This window comes from Lactuca virosa, chromosome 6, assembly GCF_052849685.1.
Source record: "Lactuca virosa cultivar CGN04683 chromosome 6, Lactuca_virosa_CGN04683_v6, whole genome shotgun sequence".
Classification (NCBI taxonomy): Eukaryota; Viridiplantae; Streptophyta; class Magnoliopsida; order Asterales; family Asteraceae; genus Lactuca; species Lactuca virosa.
In genome coordinates this window covers 82,094,930-82,119,591 of record NC_136431.1, presented here as the reverse complement: position 1 = coordinate 82,119,591, position 24,662 = coordinate 82,094,930, and the positions used below count along the sequence as shown (strand labels likewise).

General features: G+C 34.4%; 2 long non-coding RNA genes across 2 annotated transcripts in view; one reads left to right on the top strand and one right to left on the bottom strand.

Moving 5' to 3' along the window:
* Positions 1-9,331, bottom strand: part of LOC145118826 (uncharacterized) — a 53,722-nt gene extending 44,391 nt beyond the window's left edge. The window contains exons 1-2 of the long non-coding RNA XR_013713515.1: positions 9,224-9,331; positions 8,850-8,961 (exon numbers count right to left, since the gene is read on the bottom strand). This is a non-coding gene — a long non-coding RNA (uncharacterized LOC145118826). The remainder of the gene's footprint in view (positions 1-8,849; positions 8,962-9,223) is intronic.
* A 515-nt stretch (positions 9,332-9,846) lies between these two features.
* Positions 9,847-11,555, top strand: LOC145118825 (uncharacterized). The gene is made up of 2 exons (XR_013713514.1): positions 9,847-10,615; positions 11,199-11,555. It is a non-coding gene; the product is annotated as an uncharacterized LOC145118825 (long non-coding RNA).
* Positions 11,556-24,662: the final 13,107 nt, after the last annotated feature.

The following is a 24,662-nucleotide window of genomic DNA, read 5'->3' as shown; positions in this document are numbered from 1 at the left end:
TCGTAGAAAATAATGTCTTTGTTTTTTAAAATTGCAAAGTTTGGGAATTGTTTCACTATAGTGGACTTAAGGGAGGGGGCACTCATACTTTGTTTTGAGTCTAAAGGTTTAGATCGTATGATTAATAGAACTTATTCAAAGATATATATATATATATATATATATATATATATATATCATGTTGAAATGTTTCAACATGGAAGATTCAATATATGGAAATACTATAGCAATGAATTGAATAGATATCAAGTCTTTATGTAGGACATAATGAGTCAAGTCTCATATGCTTTAGATATAGGATCGATTACATATGCTATAATATTTGATTATTCTAATTTTTAAATGTTTTTAGCATTGTGTGAAAGGGACTATAGTTTCATGTGACTAAAGTTATTAAACGATTGTTAAGAACATTCTGAGGTTTACTAAATATTAGTAGCTTGTGGACAGTTGGAAGTATGAAATTGTTTGGGAAGGACCATAGTGACACATTTTGGATTAAGATCATAATTGATGGTCATATGGAAAGATGGAAATGTTTCCATAATGGGAGATGTTTATAGAATCTTTATGAGAGTTGGAAGCTTTAATGCAAGAGACGTGTTCAAGGAGTGTACCTTGAATGTAAGACTTCAAAACCATGGAATTGTTTCTAGTAACAAGTTCCAGTAGAACATTCTGTAATTTCGAAGGCTCTGTCTCTATGACTTTAGAACCCCGACATCACAGAAAGACAATGCATGTAAAGATGAAATTCCACTACATCTTAGATAATGATAAGAATTTGGAATTGTGAAATAAGAATCATTAAAGTGATGTACAATCGATCTGTTCACAAAGGATGGACCATAGAGAGGCATAGTATGCATGTTTATAACATGGAATGACTGATGTTATTTAATTCAAGTGGTTAGTTGATTACTCGAAACATTATACAATGAATAAATTCATAATTGTTATTGTGATTAAATAATGGAGATTTATTTATATTCAATGTGTATGATACCATAGTTAAGTAATTTATTAGTATTATGTTTCACTTTTCATGTTTTACTTTCCTGAGTAATTTAATTATTATTCAAAATTCCACATTCGTTCATACTTTTGGAAGTAAGTAGTGAATTAAGACTGTCATGAATCGATTGTGGATTGTCCATAGAGATTGGGCATTGCATAGGATTGCTACAGTATTCATGAGTACTTTTAAAATAGGGATTTTAAGTATTGAATAAACCCACATTTAGAGATTACTTCATGGATTCAATCGTAAGTAATTCCAAGATGATAATATCTTATATTATTCAAATAGAGATATATAACTCGTATTTTGCAAATCAGTTGTGCATTGGTTTGCACCAACGCATCTCGTAACTGGGTGTTATAAAGTGTAATTTTATGCATAATTTGATGAGTAAAATGTATGATTATATAGTCAAAGTTTATTCTCTCCTTTTTCCTTAATTGGAAAAGCGATATATGTGGCCCCTTGATGATTTGAGTTGATCTATAAGAACTAGGCCTAGTCTGGACTAAATTGATATGTTCGATTTTGTAGTCTGAATTAGATCACAAATTAGGAAATCAGGAAACAAAACAAATGAACATGAGGTTGATCATTTAATCCATGACTCTATTCATACGATATTTTGTAGAACGAAGGAATATTTGATCACTTATCTTAGGGCCAATGTTTGATTTGAATCAAAGTTCAGTAGTAGCTTGGGAAGCACAAATTGTTGTTTGATTCAAGGTTATACCTGCAATTGAGTTATAGACTTATCGAAGTGGGAGACTATTGGATTAAGGTGTCTAAGATCATAACAAAACAGGTATACTCTTATAATTAGAATCAAATTCCTTTTTAGCATTTTTTTAGGTTGGTCGGGCCTATTGCTCTTTCCTTGTGCCTATTTCGATGTAGGGGGTTGGTTCATGGGTACAACCTTTGTAACTTCATGGTGTACCCATGGATTGGCCAGTTCCTATTTGGTAGGTTGGTTGCCCTTGTAACTAGAACTTGGTTAGAATGATATTTTTAGAGAGAGAATAAATTTATTAGTTTATTATATGATTAATAAATTGTAATAAATGATTAGTTAATTTATTATGTGATTAATAATGTAATATGAGATCAATTGTTAAATAATTGATTTGTCAATATATATATATATATGATTAATAAATTAATATGAAAGTCAGTTAGAATTGATTAATTATTAAACTAAATTAATTTGGAATTAATTTGGGATTAATTTGAATTAATTAAAGGTTGCAAGGGGTAACTTGTAATTGTTCATAGTTGAGCAAGGAAATGAAGTTCTAGAACCTACCATCATATGGACGGTTTTGGGAGCTCTTTTAGGGTTTCCAAAAGCCTCCTGGTAGTATATAAGGAAAATATTTGAATTAGGATTAAATCTATTATTTAATCATTCAAATCTTACTTTGGTCCTAAGTTACCTAAACTATAAATGGGACCCTTAGGGCACTTACATTGGCACATACTCTTTCCTAGAGGCATATGAACGAAAATTATACCTCTCCTCCTCTCTACTCACTTGTCTTTTAGTTCCAAGGTTTGGGTGTGATCCATTCAAGGCATCATCCTTTTGGTGCTAGTTTTCCAAGCTCTTCAAAGGAAGGATTTAAGTGATTTGTTTACTACAAAAAGTCAAAGGAATGTAACCCTAACTTTGTTTTGATTCAATTAGGGTTCATGTTAGTTGTGTTGTTTATATAATGTTACACTCAAAGTGTATGACATAGATCCTTTTAGGTTGCATGTGCCCTTAAGTGTTAAGTGAAATTTCGTAAGCACATAGTTTTTGTAACCTATAAAGCCCATCACACTAGTGGTGCTTCAGTTAGATTATTATATTGTTGCTACTTTCTAGAAATGGCACACAACATTATTTCATTTTATTTATTGTTTAAGAATGCTTTTCATTTTGCATTTGATAATGATAATGGAAGTATTTTGGATTACAAGCATGGTTGTTTTTACTTTAAAGCTAGTACTTGTAATGGTATATATATGAAAATGTTGTTTGCATGAGTAAGAATGATAACATAATATTAAATTTTGGTTCCTCCTAAAATGTATTGGATAAATCGAGTTTGTGGCATTGTCGTCTTGGTCATATAAAAAAGAAACGCATCGCCAAGCTCCAACCGAACGGGTTATCGGAATCATTTGACTTAAACTCGGATGATGTGTGTGAATCTTGCTTACTTGGCAAGATGACAAAATCGTCATTCATAGGAAGTTATGAAACATGAAAGGATTTAATGGATCTTATCCACAAGGATGTGTATGGACCACTCAGATCTGCCACAAGGCACAGTGAACGATACTTTGTTATATTTACTAATTATTTCAATATATATATATATATATATATATATATATATATATATATATATATATATATATATATGGATATGTTTATTTGAAACATAAGTCAGGAACTTTCTAAGTGTTCAAAGAGTTTCAACATAAAGTAGAGAATCAACTGGTCAAGAAGATCAAGATACTCCGATCCTAAAGGGGTGGATAATATTTAAGTCTTGAATTCTGCGATCATCTTAGGAATTGTGGAATAGTATCACAGTTGTCTCCACCCACAACACTATATCTTAACGACATTTCTAAGAGAAGAAATTGAATATTGTTAGATATGGTCCGATCCACGATGAGTTAGGCTACATTTCCAATACGTTTCTGGGGTTATGCTTTAGACACAACCACCCATATCTTAAACCTCGTACCAACTAAGAATGTTGCAAAGATACCTTCTGATATTTGGAGTGGGGATCGTCCTACACTAGCACATGTGAAAGTTTAGGGTTGTCAAGTTTCCGTTCGCCGCGAGTCCCACGACAAACTAGAACCCAGATCAGAGAAGTGTTACTTCATTCCTTATCCCTAAAAGTCTTTTGGGTGCTTGTTTTACAAGCCTTTTAAGAATATGGTGTTTGTGGCTCGAATGAGAGTCTTCCTTGAAAAAGGATCTCATATCCAAAGAAGCTAGTCGGAGCCAAATTAATATTGAAGAGATTCGAGAATGAAAAAACGAAGAACCTATAGGTAACACTAGCACTCAACTAGAGGTTGAAACATAATTTGACGAAACGTACGTATCTCAGCCTCTTTTTCTCATATCTAATAGAGTTTGCTTCCTCCTAAGTTTTATGGTTTTCATATTACTGCAGATGGAGACATTCTGATTAGTGATAAAACACTAATTAATATGGAGAAGCCATCTAACTATAAGGAAGCGTTGTCAGACCCATAGGCATCCGAATGATAACAAAGCATGGAGAGCTATATTCAGCCCCTGTATTATAACCAACTCTGGAATTTGGTTGATCCTACACCTGACCTTAAACCATTGGGTGTAAGTGGATCTTCAAGAACAAGGCCAGTATGTATATGAGTGTACATACATTTAAGGCTAGATTGGTCACGAATGGTTATACTCAAACTCAAGGAATTGATTATGAGGAAACTTTCTCACCGGTGGCTAATATTATATCTATTAGGATATTGCTCTTCATAGTTGCATTTTATGATTATGAATTATGGAAAATGGATGTAAAAATCATTTTCCTTAATGAAAAAATTACAGAGGACGTGTATATGGCACAAATAGAGGGTTTTGTACACTCTAAATACCCAAATATAGTGTGTAAGCTTGAGAGATCCATTTATAGACTCAAAAAACAATCTTGCAGGTAGAATCTTTGTTTTCATGAAAATGTCAAAGATTTTTGATTTTCAAGAAGTGAAGATGGGTCATGTGTTTATGTCAAAGATAGTGGGATTGTTGTAGTCTTCCTAGTATTGATCACATGCTACTTATAGGAAACGATATCCTAACGTTGCAAAATGTGAAGACTTGGATTTGGAAATGTTTCACTATGAAGGACTTAGAATATGCAATATATATATATATATATATATATATATATATACACACACACAGACACACACTTGGTATAAGATTCTATAGAGATAGATCAAAGCATCAAATCAGACTTAGCCAAAGTACATACTTGGATAAGATCTTGAAGAAATGCAAGATGAATAAATACAAGAAAGGGTTTCTACCCATACAACATGGCTAAAAATTGAGTAAAGATTAATGTCCTTGTACTAGTGAAGAACTAGAAAGAATGAGTCGAGTCCCATATGTTTCTGCTATAGGATCGATCATGTATGGCATGACATATTGTAACACATGTTTTCAGGATTGATTAACTAAAGACTTAATGTTTTTTAGAATAAGATTTTGGTGGTAAAACTATAAGTCGCGGCGCGGGTGAGAAGAGACTACGACACGACCATATCCTTTAAGTTGCGGCACAATCAGGTGTGGACTACGATGCGGTAGCGGATAAAATCAAAACCCTGGATCTCGAGCCTTGGGTCTTATATAATGTTGCTAAATTTTAGGGTTCTCTTTAATCATCAGCCTCCACCTCCATTAGAGAAAACCTTAGCCTTGTTGTGTCCTTTGTTGAGAGATTGAGCTTGGTGTGAAAGTTTGGTGCAGAAAGAAGCATTTAGTTCCTTGAGGAGTCCATTTCAGAGAAAAAACAACTTTTTACTTTGTCTCTAAACCATTATAAGCTTTAATGTCTCTTCATTTATGTGTTCTTTCATTTGATCTAGACGTGTGGTTGTACTTTGTTCCCTTTTCTTGATTACCTTGAGATTTGGAGAATTCCAGAACCACTCGTTTCATTTGGATGACTTGTGGACTTGCTTAAGACCGTTAGAGTGCATAAAGAGTGATTCCTGATTTCCATGTAATAGATTCAAGCCTTTTGAGGCATATTTTGAGTTAGGGTTTGGGTTGGTGGTATGTTGAGCCCTTGAACTGAATAAAGTTGGAAACTTTATTCAGTATAAACCTTCGGGGAATCAAATATGATATTTTGGGTACCAGTCTTATTGGAGTAAGACATTGGTTTAAAGTTGGCTAGGTAGCATGAACCATTACGTGATTGTTAAGGAGTCGCGACGCGGATGTTAGGGAATCACGGTGCTAGTAGCGATGGCCAATCACAACTCTTTTGGCATATAGTGACCATATCGTGGTCTAGGAGTTGGCCATGATGTGGAGGTCGTTCACTGTTAACCATTTACTTTTTGACCGGTTTGACTTTTGGTCAAATTATTGAAAAATAAAGTTAAAAAACAATAATAAATAAAGTATATATAAAAAACAATAATAAATAAAGTCTATATATATATATATATATATATATATATATATATATGTGTGTGTGTGTGTGTGTATATATATATATATATATATATATATATATATATATATATATATAAACAAAAATAAATTAAGTATATAAAAAACAAAAAATAAAGTTAAAAAACCGTGTGATGTATTTTTTGCGAACTACAAAGACCAATTTGAACTTTGAACCCAATTTTAGGATTGATTTTGCAAAAAAAATAACAGAGCTAATAATGAAACTCGTTAAGTGGGCTAGATTGACAATTCTACGAGAAAGTTATGGTTACAACAATAAAAAAAATGTTAGAGCTTTTTTTTATTATGCGTTAAAAAATTAGGGTTTTTATGATATTAGTCCTTTTATTAAATCAAAATATATATATATATATATATATATATATATATATATATATATATATATATATATATATATATATATATATTAATATAATATATGTATCAATAATTTATTATAAAATTATATTCTACCTTATATATTATTCATAATTTTAATCAAAGTGATTGTATTATTATTAAAGCGGACTAGTCCAACAATAAGCCTAGTGGAAAGTGATGTCACGCTTGCTATAGTCCACGTAGGTGTCATGTTAGCTTTGTCATACTTTAACCAAAATTTGTCATTTACATGATGTGGTTTGCCATATTTGCCATGGTAATTTTTTTTAAAAATTAATTAATATAAAAAAATAATCAAAATCAAGTTTTGTAGGTTTTATAATATAAAAAAATAAAAATAATATTAATAATAATTAAAAATGAATCGTTTTATTTAATATAAATAGATTTTGTAAGTTTATGGGGATATTTTGCAATTTCTTGAAGTCAATTTCGGAGATATTTCAACTTTGGGGTAGGATCTATTATTAAACCAAACCGTAGGGAGCGGATCTGCCAAAGTTGCAAATTTGGTTGTCTTCATCTTTTGGAAGAAGCATACACAACCTTACAACAAGTCTCTCTCATCGGCAATATTTCACCGAGTTGACAAGCCGAGCTCAGCATGCTGAAACCTTAGCCCGGTGTTCGTCGAGCATGCATACCTAGTGGTTTGCCGAACCCACTCCCTAAGAAAAACATACTTTGTACATCAATCCGATAGTTCTTGTGACAATTATAATTTTTTAATAACTATCGTACTTTTGGAAACAAAATTACAAAACTAAAATACTTGGCTAACATCTAAATATATCATTACTTTCAGTTTGTTCTCAAATAAGCATATAGTGGTCCACAACAACCTGTGGCATTATAGTTGAGGGAACTTAATGTTAAACTATTTATTAGAGATGACTGAAACGCTTAGTTGCAAAAAATAAAACATTAACTTTGTCATGGATTTCTGATTTGGTTATCAAAATCTAAAAGTTGATAAAAAAAAGCTTAAAACTTTTAAATAAGTTATTTTTCATTTGTTCTAAAGTTTGAAACGAAATAGAAGAATAAAAAGTCAAAAACGAATGATAACAACTAGAGTATTAGATAAAATCGAGACACTATTTGTCGTCCTTCTCCATTGTATCACGCCACGATTGACAGAGTTTTATAGATAAAATTTTTGATCTTGATCCAGATAAAGATGTAACACCGCTTTCCCTTTCTATTTTCCAATTCATTCAAGTCTCTATATATGTAAAATAAAAATTATAGATCCTTACATCCTTCTTTTTGTGGTTTCATCGTTTTTTTAAAGATGCACAAAATTTTACCTTCTTGTTCGATGCATCAACAGAAAAATATGAGGGGAAGTAGGTTGTGGCCTTATGGGTTGCAATCTGCAAAGGAGAGTCGCTGCACTTAGTTGCTACTGAAGTTCCTATGGGTTTCTTAATAAATTCCATGAAACTCAATACACTTTTTTAGTTTATCATAATTTAGTGTTTAATAAGACATAAAAATAATTTATCGTAGCTTATAAACTAATTTATAAGTTAATTTTTGATGAACTACAAATAATTTATTAATAAACTAGCTTATAAGCTAAAAACAAAATTTTCTGTTAGCATTAACGCCAAACACAACCTTACTATTTCAAAATTTTGACTGCTAACTCAAATTTTTTAATTCATTTTGATAGATTAGGATTTGGACTCATATTAAAACAGAAATGGTTAATAATCTCCATTCTCCGATATATAAAAATAAATAAGTCTTATCATGGGCCCTTCCATTTCGTTTCTACCCCTTCAAGTTCATTTATTATACTGCCATCTCTATTTTTTATGATAAATGCCGTTTCCAAAAAAAAATGGTAAATGGTAACCCACTTCTACAAGGTGTGCCCATCTGGCCCGTTCTAAATTTGGAAAACATTATCTTTAAAAGAGTAAATTACACGATTCGTCCCTCATGCGGGTGTCAAAATGCACGTTTAGTCCCTATTTTCAAAAATTAACTCGGATCATCCCTCATTTGTTTTAAACGTGCACGTTTCATCCCTGTCGACTTAAAATGACTATTCTGCCCTTTCTCATTTCTTTTTTAGTTTCTTTTTAATTTTTTTAATTATTTTTAATATGAAAAAACAAAAAGAAAAAGAAATATGCACCACACACACATTGACACCGCATTTACCCATTCCCATTCTTTTGGTTTTTCGTTTGTTTGGGTTGTTTGTATCTGGGATATCTGCCCGACATCACCATCACCATCTGCCACCACCACTACCACCCTCAAGCCCCATAATCTGCCACCAATAACCCCAAATAGATAGAGATAAGATATTCTGTTTTTTATGCATTCCCACAAAATCAAAACATTTCACAAGTTTTGTTTATTTTTTACACAATCACACACAAAAGTTCAAGAAATCGAATCACCCATCAAAATCTATCTCTAAAATCGAATCCCCTACCAAAATTCCCCAGTGAAAACGAATCCAATCTCGTCTTCGTTTTCAATTGGGATAAAGTAACATAACTATAATGTGATTTTGTGAAGGGATTTACGTTGTTAGAAGCCTGAACCAAAGACATGTTGACTCTTCACATAAAGCAGAGATGGAAGAAAAATCAGAGGGTCTTGTTGACTGCTTCCTCCGCCCACGGAAATAGAAGAGAGATAAAGATAGAAAGATAATGATCTTATAGAGAAATATACACTCCGGTAGCCACTCAAAACCCTAGCAGTCGTCGACTTTCCTCTTTCTCCGACAACACCACCATATTCTTATTTTAACACCACCCATCACCTCTAGGTCACAATTTGTAACCAAATTCGGATCACAGATCAAAATCGATGCTGAGATCCACAGCAGAAATCATCCACAACCCTTTGTAACCCTCTGTAACCATGTCGTCGAAGGAAGATGAAGTCGGTGAGGCGATGTTCGTCGGAGGAAGATGAAGCCGGTGAAGTGTTGGTCGAGTTCGGTGACCGGGAAACAAAAAAGGTAGAAGAAAGGTGGAAGGAAAGGGGGAAATTGAACGAAGAGGAGTGTGTTGGGTATTTAATTTCTTTTTCTTTTTTTTAATATAAAATAATTTATAATTAAATAAAAAATAAAATATTAAGAGCAAAATAGTCATTTTATGGTTGCCAAAGGATACAATGTGTAAATTTAAACTAGGGACGAAGCGTGTAAATTTTGAAATAATAAGGGACGGTCCGAGTTAATTTTTAAAAATAGGGACTGAATGTGCATTTTGACACCTACACGAGGGACGATTCGTGTAATTTACTCTCTTTAAAATAAAGGTATTTGTATTTTGAAATGTATTTACTATTTAGAATGCATCATTTTTAACCTTTTAATGGAGTACATTATATAAGTGGTCCGATCAAATTTGCATTTTAGTATAAATTTTATTTTTGCTTTAATCTTGGCTTTATGTTTGAATTTCGTCTTTGAATGTCGTTATATGCAAGTGTGGAGGTGTTATTTTTTTAAAATGATATATTTATCTTTTCTTTTATTTTACCATTGAATTTTTTTATTATATCTATTTGAAGTACAGATCAAAATCAAATAAAGACAAAGATCTAATCCCAATAAAATACAGAAATTAGCAAGCTAATAATTTTTGGGCTTAGAACCTGTTTAATTTACCTTTTACTATGTTAAGTAAGAGGTTACCTCTTATTTGGTCCGGTAAAAACGGTTGATATCAACAATTTTAGCCTCTTGTCTTGTCCGCATGCCTCTTAATGAGTGCACAAAAAAAACATTGACATATAAAATTGAGAGTTATTTGGTTTTTAACCCTAATCGTTTATACCTCCATCGTCCAATAGTGTTGTGTCATCGCTTCCTTTCCTACAGTCGGCCTCCACTCATCCGCCACCACCTTCACCCCCAACACCTTCCTCCTTTGGCACCGACCATCCCTGCAACTTCGACGGTAAGGTTTATTTCTTCTGTTTTTCTGATATGTATTTGCATAAATAAATGGTATTTGTTTGTTACAATATGAAATCAGATGCTATTTGTTTGCAAAAATATGAATGTAGATGCATAAATCAAAATTTTGATGTTATTTGTTTGCTGAAATAAAAAATTAGATGCAAAAATCAGAATTTTAAATCTATTTGTTTGCTGAAATATGAAATTAGATGTAGAAATCAGAATTTTGATGTTATTTGTTTGTTGAAATCTTAAATTAGATGCATAAATTAGAATTTTCATGCTATTTGTTTAATGAATGACAAATTGCAATAAAGTCTCTAAGTTTACCAAAAAATTTAATTTTGACATCATATTTTTTTTTCTTAATTATGTCATTATATTTACAGTTTTGTTGCGATATCAACAAAATGACCGGTTCTCCTTGTTCTCCCGGTAACCAATTTGCCCAAGATGCGATAAAGTCACTAAGTTTACCCAAAATTTTGATTTTGACAGCGTGTTTTTTTTTCAATTATGTCATTACATTTACACTTTTATTGCAATATCAACCAATTGACCGGTTACTATCGATCTAGCAGGTCATTACATTTACAATTTGAGAAAACGAACATGATACATATGTGGATCAAGAGGGGTCACAAAGTTACAAGGGAACCTGTAATTGAGCAGAGAGTATAGGATAACATTATGTATTGATTGTAACTTGTTGCTGCCATTATCAGTACTATGGTTATGGCAAGGCATCAGGGATGAAGGATTAGATTCATTGCATTCGATGGATTAGTTGATTGTCTGAGATGAGTAGGAAGGGTAGTATTAGATCCAACACCAACCACTATTGTCGGCATGTTTTTAGTTATGTTGATGATGTATTATTTTGATGCTCATGTAGAATGGAATGTTTAGTCGACTCTAGTCATGTTTCAGTTTTTTGACTTGTGAGCCAGTTATTCGTTTAGGCAGCTTGCTATTAGCAAGGGCAATATTGTTACTCTGGGAGCATCAGAGTCATTGATAAGCCGACCAGGAGTGTCTTTCAATCTTCAGGGAGCTATGCATGATTAAAATCATATAGTCTTATATTTTTTTGACTTAACTCTACTATTTGTTCGTGTTTGATTAAGATTTTAAGGCAGAGTCAATTATTTGAAGGGCTATTTGATTCACATGTCTCATTCTCTTATTCTCTTCTTCTCATCAGAATATTTCTTCACAAATCAATCCAGTTATTCAAAGTCACTTACACGTTAGCGAAAAAGGCATGCTCACCCTTTAAGGAGATGTTATTTGTGGTTTAGAAGCATGATTTTCAATCTCTATGAGTGATAAAATTCTTTACAAATATATTTTTGTTGTAGATACTTTCCAAACGACAAAGAACACTATGGCTATTTCGAATGGTATGATAAAGCACTTCCAGGTACAAGGATAAGGTCAACAAAGTTATGTTTCAAAACAAGCACTTCCCAGTGGATCCAACTATAAGTAAAGGTACAAATGAAAACCCTAACTCTAATCTCTTATTTCTCATGAGGGTTATGATATCCATGTTTCTGGTTTTGATTATCCTTTTAGGGGTCTTCATTTACATGTTGTACAATCGTTAAGTTGTAAGGTTAGTAATCGGTCAATTGGTTAACAATGCAACAAAATTGTAAATGTAATGACCAACTAGATCGATGGTAATCGGTCAACTAGTTGACATTACAACAAAATTATAAATATAATGATATAATTGAGAAAAAAATACAGAGTCAAAATCAAAAGTCACGATAAATTTGTGACTTTATTGCAATTTGGGCAAATTGGCTACCAGGAGAACAAATAGAACCGACCATTTTGTTGATATTACAACAAAATTGTCAATGTAATGATATAATTGAGAAAAAACATGGTGTCAAAATCAAAACTTTTGGTAAACTTAATGACTTTATTGCAATTTGTCATTTGCTAAAATTAGAATTAGATGCAGAAATCAGAATTTTGATGTTATTTGTTTGCCGAAATCTAAAACTAGATGCAGAAATCATAAAATTTGAATTTTCTTTCTTGAATTTTTGAAGTGAATATTTTTAAATCATAATTATTGAAGTATATATGTTGAAATCGGATCTTTTGAAGTATATATGTTGAAGTATATATGTTGAAGTATATATGCTGAAATCATATTTTTATCATTGATTTTATCGTAGACATGTCCGAACAGAGGCGTAGAATAGTTTGAAAGCAAGACTGCATGGAAAAAAAATTGATGCATGTATACATGAAATTGAAACTAACGATCGGGAAGGTAGCAGCTTGATAGCAAACTCATGGAAAGTAGTAACGGAGAAACTTAAAAAAGAACACAAATTTGTAGTCAATCAAAGACAATAAACCAATACGACTATTTAAAATCAACGTAGCTTGAAATCAATTTTTATTATTTAATACATTATATATATTGTTTATATATGTAACATATGATTATAAGGTACGTTCATTTTTAGCCCTTGACCTAATCAAAGTTTGCATATTTGGTCCTTTGTGGTTTAAGTTCCACATTTTAGCCCGTACGTTGGGCATACGTAAAGGTACGCACATCGTACTTGTGAGAAGCCCAGATCACGGGCGTACATGTGGTACATCGGGCGTACGAGCCCAACCTCTAAACCCTAAATTTTAGGGTTTCATCCATATTGAAAGACATTAACTCACCGTTGGACCTCCCCTAATCAACCTCCACTCCTTCCAAACCCTAATCTCGAGTGTATCCCTTGTGAGTGAAGATCTTGAAGCTTGGTGGTGATTTTGGTGGCCTTTTGTTAAAGAAGAAGACTAACGAAGAAGGTGGTGGATCCAGAAACTATTTCACCTTGTGCAACTTTTGAAGGTATCAAGTTTATACCTTGATGTGTTTCCTTTTAGATCTCCATGGATGAGTTTTTATGAGCTTCTTATCCCAAAGATTCAACCTTTGTGAGTATGGAGTACTCCAGAGTATTTTAGTTGTCCTTTCATGCATTAGAGGTCTTGTATAAAATGGTTGCTTGATGGTCCCTTTCTAGCCATGAAAGAGCTTGGTAGTGTTGAGTACGGATTAAGTTAGAGTTTTAAGGTTTAAGCTCTTTTCAGCCATGCAAAGGCTGAAATTTTTGGACTTTATGGATTAAGTAGTAGTTGATTGCTTGGAGTTTGAGAGCCTAGCACCAATAATGTGGATGCCTCAAATGGAAGTCACAAATCACCACAAACTTGGAAACTTGAGAGAATAGTCACAAACTTCTTGAAATCGGCCCTCTTAGTTTACACACATCAACTAGTGTTATTTCAAGAACCAAAGCCTCCTTTATATAGTGTGGTGGATTAGGGTTACATCCATGTAAACCCTAATACCCATGTCTTTTCATTTCCATGAGATCCATGGGTTAAAGCTCCATGGAGTATCCATGGACTTTCCATGCAAGCCTAGCACATCCCAAATAAGCATTAGCCCACACTATATAAATACAAGAGCCCATATTTAATTAGTCATACTTTTGATCTCTAAATTAATTCTAAATTAATTGTAGATCAACACTAATTAAATAATATGATTTTATATTAATATATTAGAACTTATAATATATTAATAAATCATAACTTATACTATTCTCAAAAGATTATCCTTAAATTGTTCGGGTGAAGTGCAACCCAAATGGACCATGCCGGGTCGGGTCAAGTACATACCAAATATAGTTATGGACTTAGACACTATCTCCAATAGTCTCCCACTTGGATAAGTCTAATAACTATAGTTGCAAGTATGACTTCAGGAACCGATCAGCAATCGTAGCTCTTAAAACTCTGTTGAACTATGAAGCGCCATTTTAGATAAGTGATCATATAATCCTCTGTTCTAGATATCAGTCGGACAAATACATGGAATATGGTCTTGCTTATTGTCCAGCATTTGTTTCCCGATTTTCGATTTGTTTGACATAGAACTTAACTGAACACATCAATTTAGTTCTGACCGGGCCCGGTACATAGGTCAAAACAAAATCATCGAGGGGCCCAGATATCGCTTCTAATCCAAGAAGGAACAGATAAACTTCGACTCATATGTTTGCTCTACTACTTGTTGAATTACACACAAAAGCACGGTTTATAACATCGAGTTACCAATGCGTTTTCGTGCAATCAATGCATAACCAACTCATAGGCAACAAATCATATCTCTAGGTTTGAAGACTTATATGATATTACCGTCTCACGATCACTCGAGATAAATTCCATGAAGTGATACAAGTGAGTGTGGGTTGAATCCAATACTCAGAACTTATGAGCACTCATGAGTGTTGTAGCCTCGCTTTGTCTAACATCTTAGACCTCTACAAGCCAACCCATGACAGTCTTGATTCATATCTACTTCCAACATATGACCGACTGTGGAGAGTTTGAATAATATGATATAAACCATAACATAATTATTATGTAAGTCAAAACATGCAAAAAGAAATAATAGTAAACGATTGACAAGAGATAGCAACACTTTACTCATAAATAACAGCTTTTATTTATCATCAAATGTCAATTACATTTTACAAATTTCAAGATTATCTAACTACTAAAACTAATATCATCCTTCAGCCCTATGCTCCGAGCATGCTGGAGATGCTTAGCCCGAGTCAGTCCCTTCGTGAGGGGATCTGCTGGGTTCTCATCCGATGATACCCTCTTTGCCACGAGGATTCCTTCTTCTATTCGATGTCTGATGAAGTGATATTTTCTGTCAATGTGTCTGGATCTCCCATGATCTCTTGGTTCCTTGGCTAAGGCAACCGCACTATTGCTGTCACATAAAATCTCCATTGGCTCCTTTATAGCTGGTACAACTCCAAGGTCTCCGATGAAGTTCTTTAGCCATATAGCCTCCTTTGCTGCCTCGCTTGCTGCTATATACTCTGATTCACAAGTGGAATCAGCCACTGTCTCCTGCTTGGAACTTTTCCAAGTAATTGCCCCTCCGTTTAGAGTAAAGACTCAGCCCGAATGAGAGCGGAAATTATCCCTGTCAGTCTGAAAGCTAGCATCACTGTACCCTACAACTCTCAAGTCCTCACTGCCACCGAGGGTAAGGACCCAGTCCTTAGTCCTCCGTAGGTACTTGAGGATATTCTTTACCGCAGTCCAGTGTGTCTTGCCAGGGTTCCCCTGATACCTGCTAACCATGCTCAAAGCAAAGGCTACATCAGGTCGAGTACACGTCATAGCATACATGATCGATCCTACAGCTGAAGCATAAGGTATTCGACTCATTTCTGCTATCTCAGCCTCAGTACTAGGGCTTTGTGTCATACTCAATCTGGCGTTACTCTGGATGGGTAACTCTCCTTTCTTGGAGTTATGCATGTTGAACCTTTTCAACACTTTGTCCATATAGGTGCTTTGACTAAGTCCAATTAGTCTTTTACTCCTGTTTCTCAAAATCCTTATCCCTAGGATATAGGCAGCTTCTCCAAGGTCCTTCATAGCGAAACACTTCCCAAGCCAGGACTTTACTTCCTGCAGGGTTGGGATGTCATTTCCTATGAGTAGTATGTCATCCACATACACTACCAAAAATCTGACTATACTCCCACTAGCCTTGATATAGACACAAGATTCATCTTCACTCCTTGAAAAGCCAAATTCTTTGACTTTCTCATCAAAGCAAAGATTCCATCTGCAAGGTGCCTGTTTTAATCCATAAATGGATTTCTCGAGCTTACACACTCTACTGGGGTACTCTGTACTGACAAAACCCCCCTGGCTGAACCATGTAAACATCTTCAGCCAAGTTTCCATTAAGGAAAGCGGTTTTGACATCCATTTGCCATATTTCATAATCATGAAGTGCAACAATGGCTAACAGAACCCTAATAGACTTAATCTTGGCCACTGGTGAAAAGGTCTCATCATAATCAACTCCCAGAGTTTGAGAATAACCCTTTGCAACCAGTCGTGCCTTATAAGTGTGTACATTACCATCCATGTCGGTCTTCTTCTTGAAGATCCATTTGCACCCAACTATCTTACGATCAGGTACATTGTCAACCAAGTTCCAAACTTGATTGTCATACATGGACTGTATCTCGCTATCCATAGCCTCTTTCCATTTAGCAGCCTCAGGGCCTGCCATGGCTTCCGTGTAGCTGTTAGGCTCATCCAGATTTACCAGTGTGTTATCACTGATAAGTGTCTCACCTTCTACAGTAATATGAAAACCATAATAATGCTCAGGTGCATTCCTAACTCTGGTGGAACGCCTCAGAGGTATAGATTCTTCAGTCGGCTCAACAGGAGTTTCCTCCTCATGTTGAGGGCTAGGGTTTGAGGTTCCTTCACCACTTGACTCTTGAATTTCCTCAAGGTCAATTTGCCTCCCACTGTCTCCTTGGCTCATGAATTCTCTCTCTCGAAAGAATCCTCTTCTTGCTACAAAGACCACATTATCACTGGGTCTGTAGAAGATGTAACCAAAGGATTTCTGTGGGTAGCCGATGAAAATATACCTTTCGCTTCGGGGTTCGAGATTATCGTGAGTCTCGCGTCTCACGAAAGCCTCGCAACCCCAAATCTTGATGTGGTCTAGATTGGGAACTTTTCCAGTCCACAACTCGTGAGGTGTTTTGGCAACCTTCTTTGTAGGGAGTAGATTAAGGATATGGGCGACAGTCTCTAAGGCATACCCCCAAAATGAGATTGGTAGTGAAGCTCGACTCATCATGGAACGAACCATGTCCAACAAGGTCCGATTGCGCCTCTCAGCTACACCATTCAACTATGGTGTCCTAGGAGGTGTCAATTATGAGACAATCCCACATTCCTTAAGATGGTCAAGGAACTCAGTACTAAGATACTCACCACCACGATCGGATCGAAGCATCTTAATGTTCCTGCCCAACTGATTCTCCACTTCTTGCTTAAACTCTTTGAATTTCTCAAAGGTTTCTGACTTATGCTTGATTAGGTAGACATATCCATATCTACTAAAATAATCAGTAAAAGTCACATAGAACCGATTAGCATCTCTTGTGGCGGTTCTGAAGGGTCCACACACATCCGTGTGTATGAGGTCCAACAAACCTTCACCCCTAGCACAAGTGCCAGTAAAAGGTGACTTTGTCATTTTACCAAGCAAACAAGATTCACAACTATCATCTGACTTTAGGTCAAATGACTCCAAGACTCCATCCTTTTGGAGTTGGCCTATGCGTTTCTTGCTTACATGTCCAAGACGACAATGCCATAAGGATGCTTTATCTAAGCTAGTGGAAGAGTTAATACACAATACATTATTTCCTAGATTATATATAACAGATACTGATGGGTTTTGAGCATTCTAACACTTCCCAAGTGTACATGCAACCCTAATAACCTTGAATCTATGTTTTCTCTATATACATGCAAATTTCGTTTTCAAGGTTATTTCCTAACTAGCATGGCATGGGGATTACATAAAACATAATACTAGTAGAAATACATACCTTGTTGTTGCTTGGATTCCTTCAAGACTTTGTGAGCCTAGCACCCCAAATGTTGTGCCTCAAATGCTTCACACAACACCACAAAACTTGGAATAACTTGAGAGAATAATTCTTACACTTGAAAATCAGTTATGCCCTCTCTAGAAACACTCTAGTGCCCATTTTGCATGCTATAGGGTTTCTTTTATAGTGTGTCATAATTAGGAGTTACAAATGTAAACCCTAATTGTCATGACTCTTCATTCCTCATGACCCATGGGTTTGTAACTCCCATGGACTATCCATGGAGCTCCATATGGTTATAACCAAACCCATAAACCATGGATCATTAATCCACCATACAAGAATTGATGATTGTCATAATCAACCCTATATATTTAATTATTCTCACTTTGATCACCAAATTAATACTAGATTAATACTTGATCAATACTAATTAAATAATACTATTATTAATATATTAGAACTTATAATATATTAATAATCACAAGTGTACTTTCTCTCATTTTGTCTATCCAAGTATTGCAATGCCATGCAACCCAAATGGACCATGCCGGGTCGGGTCAAGTACATACCAAATAAAGTTATGGACTTAGACACTATATCCAACAGTCTCCCACTTGGATAAGTCTAATAACTATATTTGCAAATATGACTTCAAAATCCGACTAGCAATCGTAGCTCTTTCAAAGTCTCTCGGAACTGAGATGATGATGATACGCCATTTAAGATAAGTGATCATATAATCCTCTGTTCTCATGATATCAGCCGGACAAACACATGGAACATGGTCTTACTTATTGTCCAGCATTTGTTTCTCGATCTCTGATTTGTTTCGACATAGAACTAAATTGAACACATCAATTAGGTTCTGACCGGGCCCGGTACATAAGTCAAAACCAAATCATCGAGGGGCCCAGATATCGCTTCTATTTCTAGAAGGAACAGATAAACTTCGACTGATATGCTTGTACTAACTACTTGTTGAATTATTCACAAAGGCACGTTTTATAACATCGAGTTACCAATGCGTTTTCGTACAATCAATGAATAACCAACTCATAGTCAACAACTCATATCTCTAGGTTTGAAGATTTATATGATATTACCGTCTCACGATCACTCGAGATAAATTCCATGAAGTGATGCAAGTGAGCGTGGGTTGAATCCAATACTCAGCCCTTATGAGTACTCATGAATGTTGTAGCAACCATTGCATTGTCTAAAGCACTTTAGACAAATCATACAAGCCAAATTCATGACAGTCTTGATTCATATCTACTTCCAACATATGACTGAATGTGGATGGTTTGAATAATATGATATATACCATAACATAATTATTCTGGAAGTCAAAACATGCAAAGTGAAACACAAGAATAATACTAATCTTATATGGCCCCAACACTTTGAGTGTAAATAAAAACACCTTTTATTTAAGCACCATATTGATTACTCATTATTTATGTTCCGATTAATCAACTTTATGCTTGAATTAAAACATTAGTTGTCCCATGCTCCAAGCATGTACACTATGTTTTTCCAAACAACAATTATGCCATACTCCAAGTATGCATACTATGTTTACATATAGATCAATTGACAATATTCCAATGATGCTCATTTCACAATTCCAATCCTCGTTGTAAATGCAAGAATACCAAACTCTTGCCATTTACTGTAATCTGTTAGATTCTAAACTTATATGCAATGATCCCCTTGTAATGACTATACACAGAAGTCACAAAGACTTGGCAACAGAAATTACAAAGTATTCCAATGGAAAACAATTCCATGGAAATGAAGTCTCAAATTCAAAGTACATTCCTTTGAACATCCTTCTTAGCATTAAGTTCTTTAATCTTACACAGATTCAAAGAATAACTTCCACCTATGGAGACAATTCCATATTACCATTTTGACCATCACTTCTAAACAAGAGTTGCCTCTTTTCAAAATATTTCAATATGGTCCTTACTCTATACTTCTAATTGTCCATGAGCAACCAATCTTTGGTAAACCTCAGATTGCCCTCAACAACTTTGCTTAATCATTTTAGTCATTTCCAGTTCTATTCCTTTTTCCATCTTAATGCCCTAGGCATTTGGAAAATTTAGAATGGATGAATATTATAGCACATGTAATCAAACCTATACCCAAAGCATATGGGACATGATTTATGCTATAAAATTTTTTATTTGCCATGTTTTCATAATTCGAACTATGAAGAGGGATGCCGTAATCATAATCGAATTTTGAGAACGCAACATATATAGAATTTCCTTATGTTAAACCATTCCAACATAACATTCATATATATTCTTGACTAAAGTAGATTAAATTCTCAATCTAAGCTTGTAGAATTGGAGTGAAGTATAAAATCCTCTCCCTTAATTATAGCAAAACAACTTTTTCAAGGCGAATTGAAACTTTTGTTTTCTATAATTAATATTGCTGACTTGAAACACTTAACATAAAAATCATGCTCCCACTAGCATAATGATTATTATATTATTAGCATAACACTTATGCTCCCACTAGCTTTGACATGTATCCAGAGATCAGCTGGACTTTTAGAAACCAACACTTTATTGACTTTCTTACCAAAGTTCAGATTTCTGATACACAATTGCTTTGATAAGACTTTGTCAAAATCATACACCTTTCCTTAGATAGCTCACTTGTGTGTCTAAACAATTATGAAGAGGGATGCCATAATCATAATGTTTAGACCTTTTGTCATTCTCACAATTGCTATCTACTCAAAATCTACTTAGTGAAAGAGTTTCCTTACCATCATTTTCATGAATCAAAGAGAAATCTTATGACACTTAGATTTTTTATGGTGTATGTGTTCCTATCCATGTGAATTTGTCATAACCATAATCACAAGACAAGGTTAGTGACAAATCCAAACTCATATAGACTGAACTTGTTCAATCTTAATTTCTTGCCACCTGGTAGCACAATGCCCACCATTGCTTCCGGGTTGTTATGCAAACAATTGAGAACTCATAGAACTCACAAGCATAATCAACTTTTAACTGGAATAGAAACATAAATAAGAATATGTCAACACGATAGGTTACAAACCTCAAGTCGTGGGATAGTGATTAACAAAACTCTTGATTAGTTTTTGAAACTATTTCAGAATCTTTTAGACTCCCACTGTCCTCTTGACATATAAGACTTCTCTTTGTCAAGAACCATTTCTTAACAATACAAATATTCAAAAGCTAGTGCGGATTCTTATCAAGTTCAACACTTCTCACTATTGGTCTTAGCTGGTCTTTGTTTTATCCAAAACATCACAACTTACCAATCTCAAATGTACAAGAATAGGAAACATCTTACTCTACATTTGACAAGTGTTATGAACCTTCTAAAGACTATGTCACTCAAGTTACAATCTTGGAGTATCACTCCAGGATTTGTTTTTGGAACGAAGTATGAATTATCTTTTGATTTAACCATTTCAACAATTCACGATTCCTCTCCTCAGGCAACAAACACACTAAGGTGTCCTTAGAGGATCAATTGTGATATGGTTCCATAATCACTAAGATAATCATAAAACAAAATACACAAGTACTCTCCCATCTCTTTCAGATTTGAGAAACTTTTATCTTTCTGCCTTATTTGATTCTTCTTATTCATTCTGCCATACATTGAAACTTTTCCAATGTTTCAGAATTACACTTAAACTCGTAAGCATAACCATATTTACTAAACTTTAGTAAATCATAACGAATAATCTTATTTACCTTTGTGGTGGACCTGACTGGTGCACAACTTAATGTACCCGATCCTTTAGTCATTCGCTTGAATTACATGCGAATGTGAACAAGGAATTAGTCTTAATTTACCAAAGATGAAAATTCTCATTCATCACACAATACAACTTGCATGATTCCAAGTTTCTATCCAATTGAAACTTGGGTGATGAGAATCTTTACTTATTTGGTAAATTATGACACTACCACTAATGAAAGAATCAAATCCATTTACCCATATTGCTTATCAATGGAAACATATAAGCAACAACCTTTTTCACAAATGCCATTGTAAGGATACTTAAAATAAAATCAAAACCATTTTCTTTTATTTTTAAAACTTTGCGGAAAACTTATCCTTACAATCCATATGGAAAACTTGTTGTTATCTATTCCTAAGAAATATATCATAACTTTTAAGTAACAACTCAAAATTCTGATCACCGAACCATGCGATCGAAATCCATCTTCACGATCAGAATCAGCATATACTTCCTTTAAGTTTCTTCACTCTTCTTTGATTCTTAAAACATCAATATGTGACCCAGTCACATCATGCAATAAGAATCTCAGAATAGAAACTTAATAAATTTAGATAATGGACTTTACCTAAAGCAGAGTCAAACATTTGACTTTACTATCCTTATGGACTTTTAGGTAAATTTGGCAGCTTCGCAACCAATGCCCTTCCTTTGGCAACAGAAACATATGGACTCTTTGGAAACGGTACACAGACTTAGCCTTTCTCTTTACCATTTGGTCAACCGAGTTGACTATGGCCAATCCCTTTCAATTGGGAAGAAAAAGTTTTTCTGGACCTCCAATGTTACCATTGTCAATGTCCATGGAAGTTTGGGAAGTTGATCTTCCAATTAAATTTTGCTTTACCAATGCTCCAAATCATTGCTGATTCAGCATCATCAAGCAAATAGGTAAGATCATTAAGGGTCATGTCGTGATCTGTCATCAGGGAGTGACTGAAGAACCAAGTCAACAGCCAGCTACCTCGATACTTCGACACCCGGCTCTCCCGGCTTGTCAATATGGGACTTAATCTCCAAGACCTAAGCACATATAGACTTTGTTTGCCAATAGGGATTGAGTGACTTAGAACTTATCAGGTCTTGAAACTTGTGGGATAAGGAGATTTATTGGAGGAGGTGGAGGAAGTGAAGTATGATTTCCAGTCCCACTAATGCACAACAAAGGGATTGATATTTCACCTTGGTTGCCATTTGGGATATCATCTTCATTAGGAAGCTTGTTCCTAAAGATTTGGGAAGACCATAGCTGTCTAAACTAGACATCTATAATGGGAGAAATTCAAGTTAGTTGATTTAAAGTCCTTAATATAACACCCAATATGAAATATTAAGGCTAGGACCCAACAACCTATTTATAACTGGAAGAGGGATGCCGTAATCCAAATTATAAAATAGTTGAAGGTAGGTAAATGACGATTTACCAATTTCCACCATAAAAACGAAATATAATTAAGTTTTTAATTGGATTTGAAACTCCTAGATCTTTTGAGATACATTGAACTTTCAATGGCATGTTTGAATCTCGATTGTGCCCTCTCAAGTTTGTGAGTGGGATGCCGAGGATCACAAACAAGGTGTGAATAACCATACAAATTGACTTGGTACCCTCAACAATATTACCTAATCGATGTGCCGGTTAACCACACACGCTCCACCGATCTATAATAAAGTCAAGTTACTCTTTGCCACACTTACTAGTCCATGTTAGTGTGCCGGTTAACCACACACGCTCCACTAACGACTTGGTAAGGTACAAACTGTAATTTTATGGGCTAGCACCAATTTCACATTTTCCTAAAGTAACTAAGATTGGGAATTTATAATGTATAGTTACTTTATAATTCATTATACTTTTAATGAGTATTTAAAGTCGTATCCTACCCGTTCGGCTAACGACCCTCCACCGATCAAGGAAGCGGTGGGTGAGAGTGGACACCCATTAAGTCACCATTTTATAGGCAACAACCTTATACCCCCCTTATAGACCGGCTTCGTGAATGAGGCCTACTAACGGTAAGAATGACATATTCTTATACATATCTATATAATAAAATTATAATAATAGTATAAGTGTTGATTTTTAAACTTTTTAAAAATCTAAGGTTCAATTTGGAATTAAAGTATTAAAGTGTAAGACTTTTCAAATTCCAAAACTTGAGGGCAAGATTTGAAACTATTCCAAGTCTCTTCAATTTGTAACTTATGAGTTTTTAATGGTTCATAAAATGAAGACTCTTCATTTTATGAAACCTCTTTAGTTCTTTAATCACAATTTAAAGAAGTGACTTTTGGTTATCCATAACTTGAGGACAAGTTATGGACACCATCATTGCCATTAAGATCATGAATTAAACACACATGGAGGTTACACATAATTCCTATGATCTTCTAAAACTCATAAGAACACAAATTCATGTCAAGCAATTTCAAGAAATCATATAAACATATACAATACTTGAAAATTGATAAAAGTCATGTAAAACGGGTTAACATAATCATTATCCTTTTGAAAAACAGATTTTACAAGTCCAAAACAGATTGGGATAATGATTTTAATCCATTTCCAGCAACAAAACTCGAAAAAAAACTGCCCAGCACGCTCCTACTCGTCGAGTGCATGATCCTACTCGACGAGTAGGACGAATTTGTTCATGGACTCGACGAGTCCTCCCCATGAACTCGGCGAGTCCAGTCGTCAGAGTGCAGAATTTTCGATTTTAAAGCAGTTTTGCATC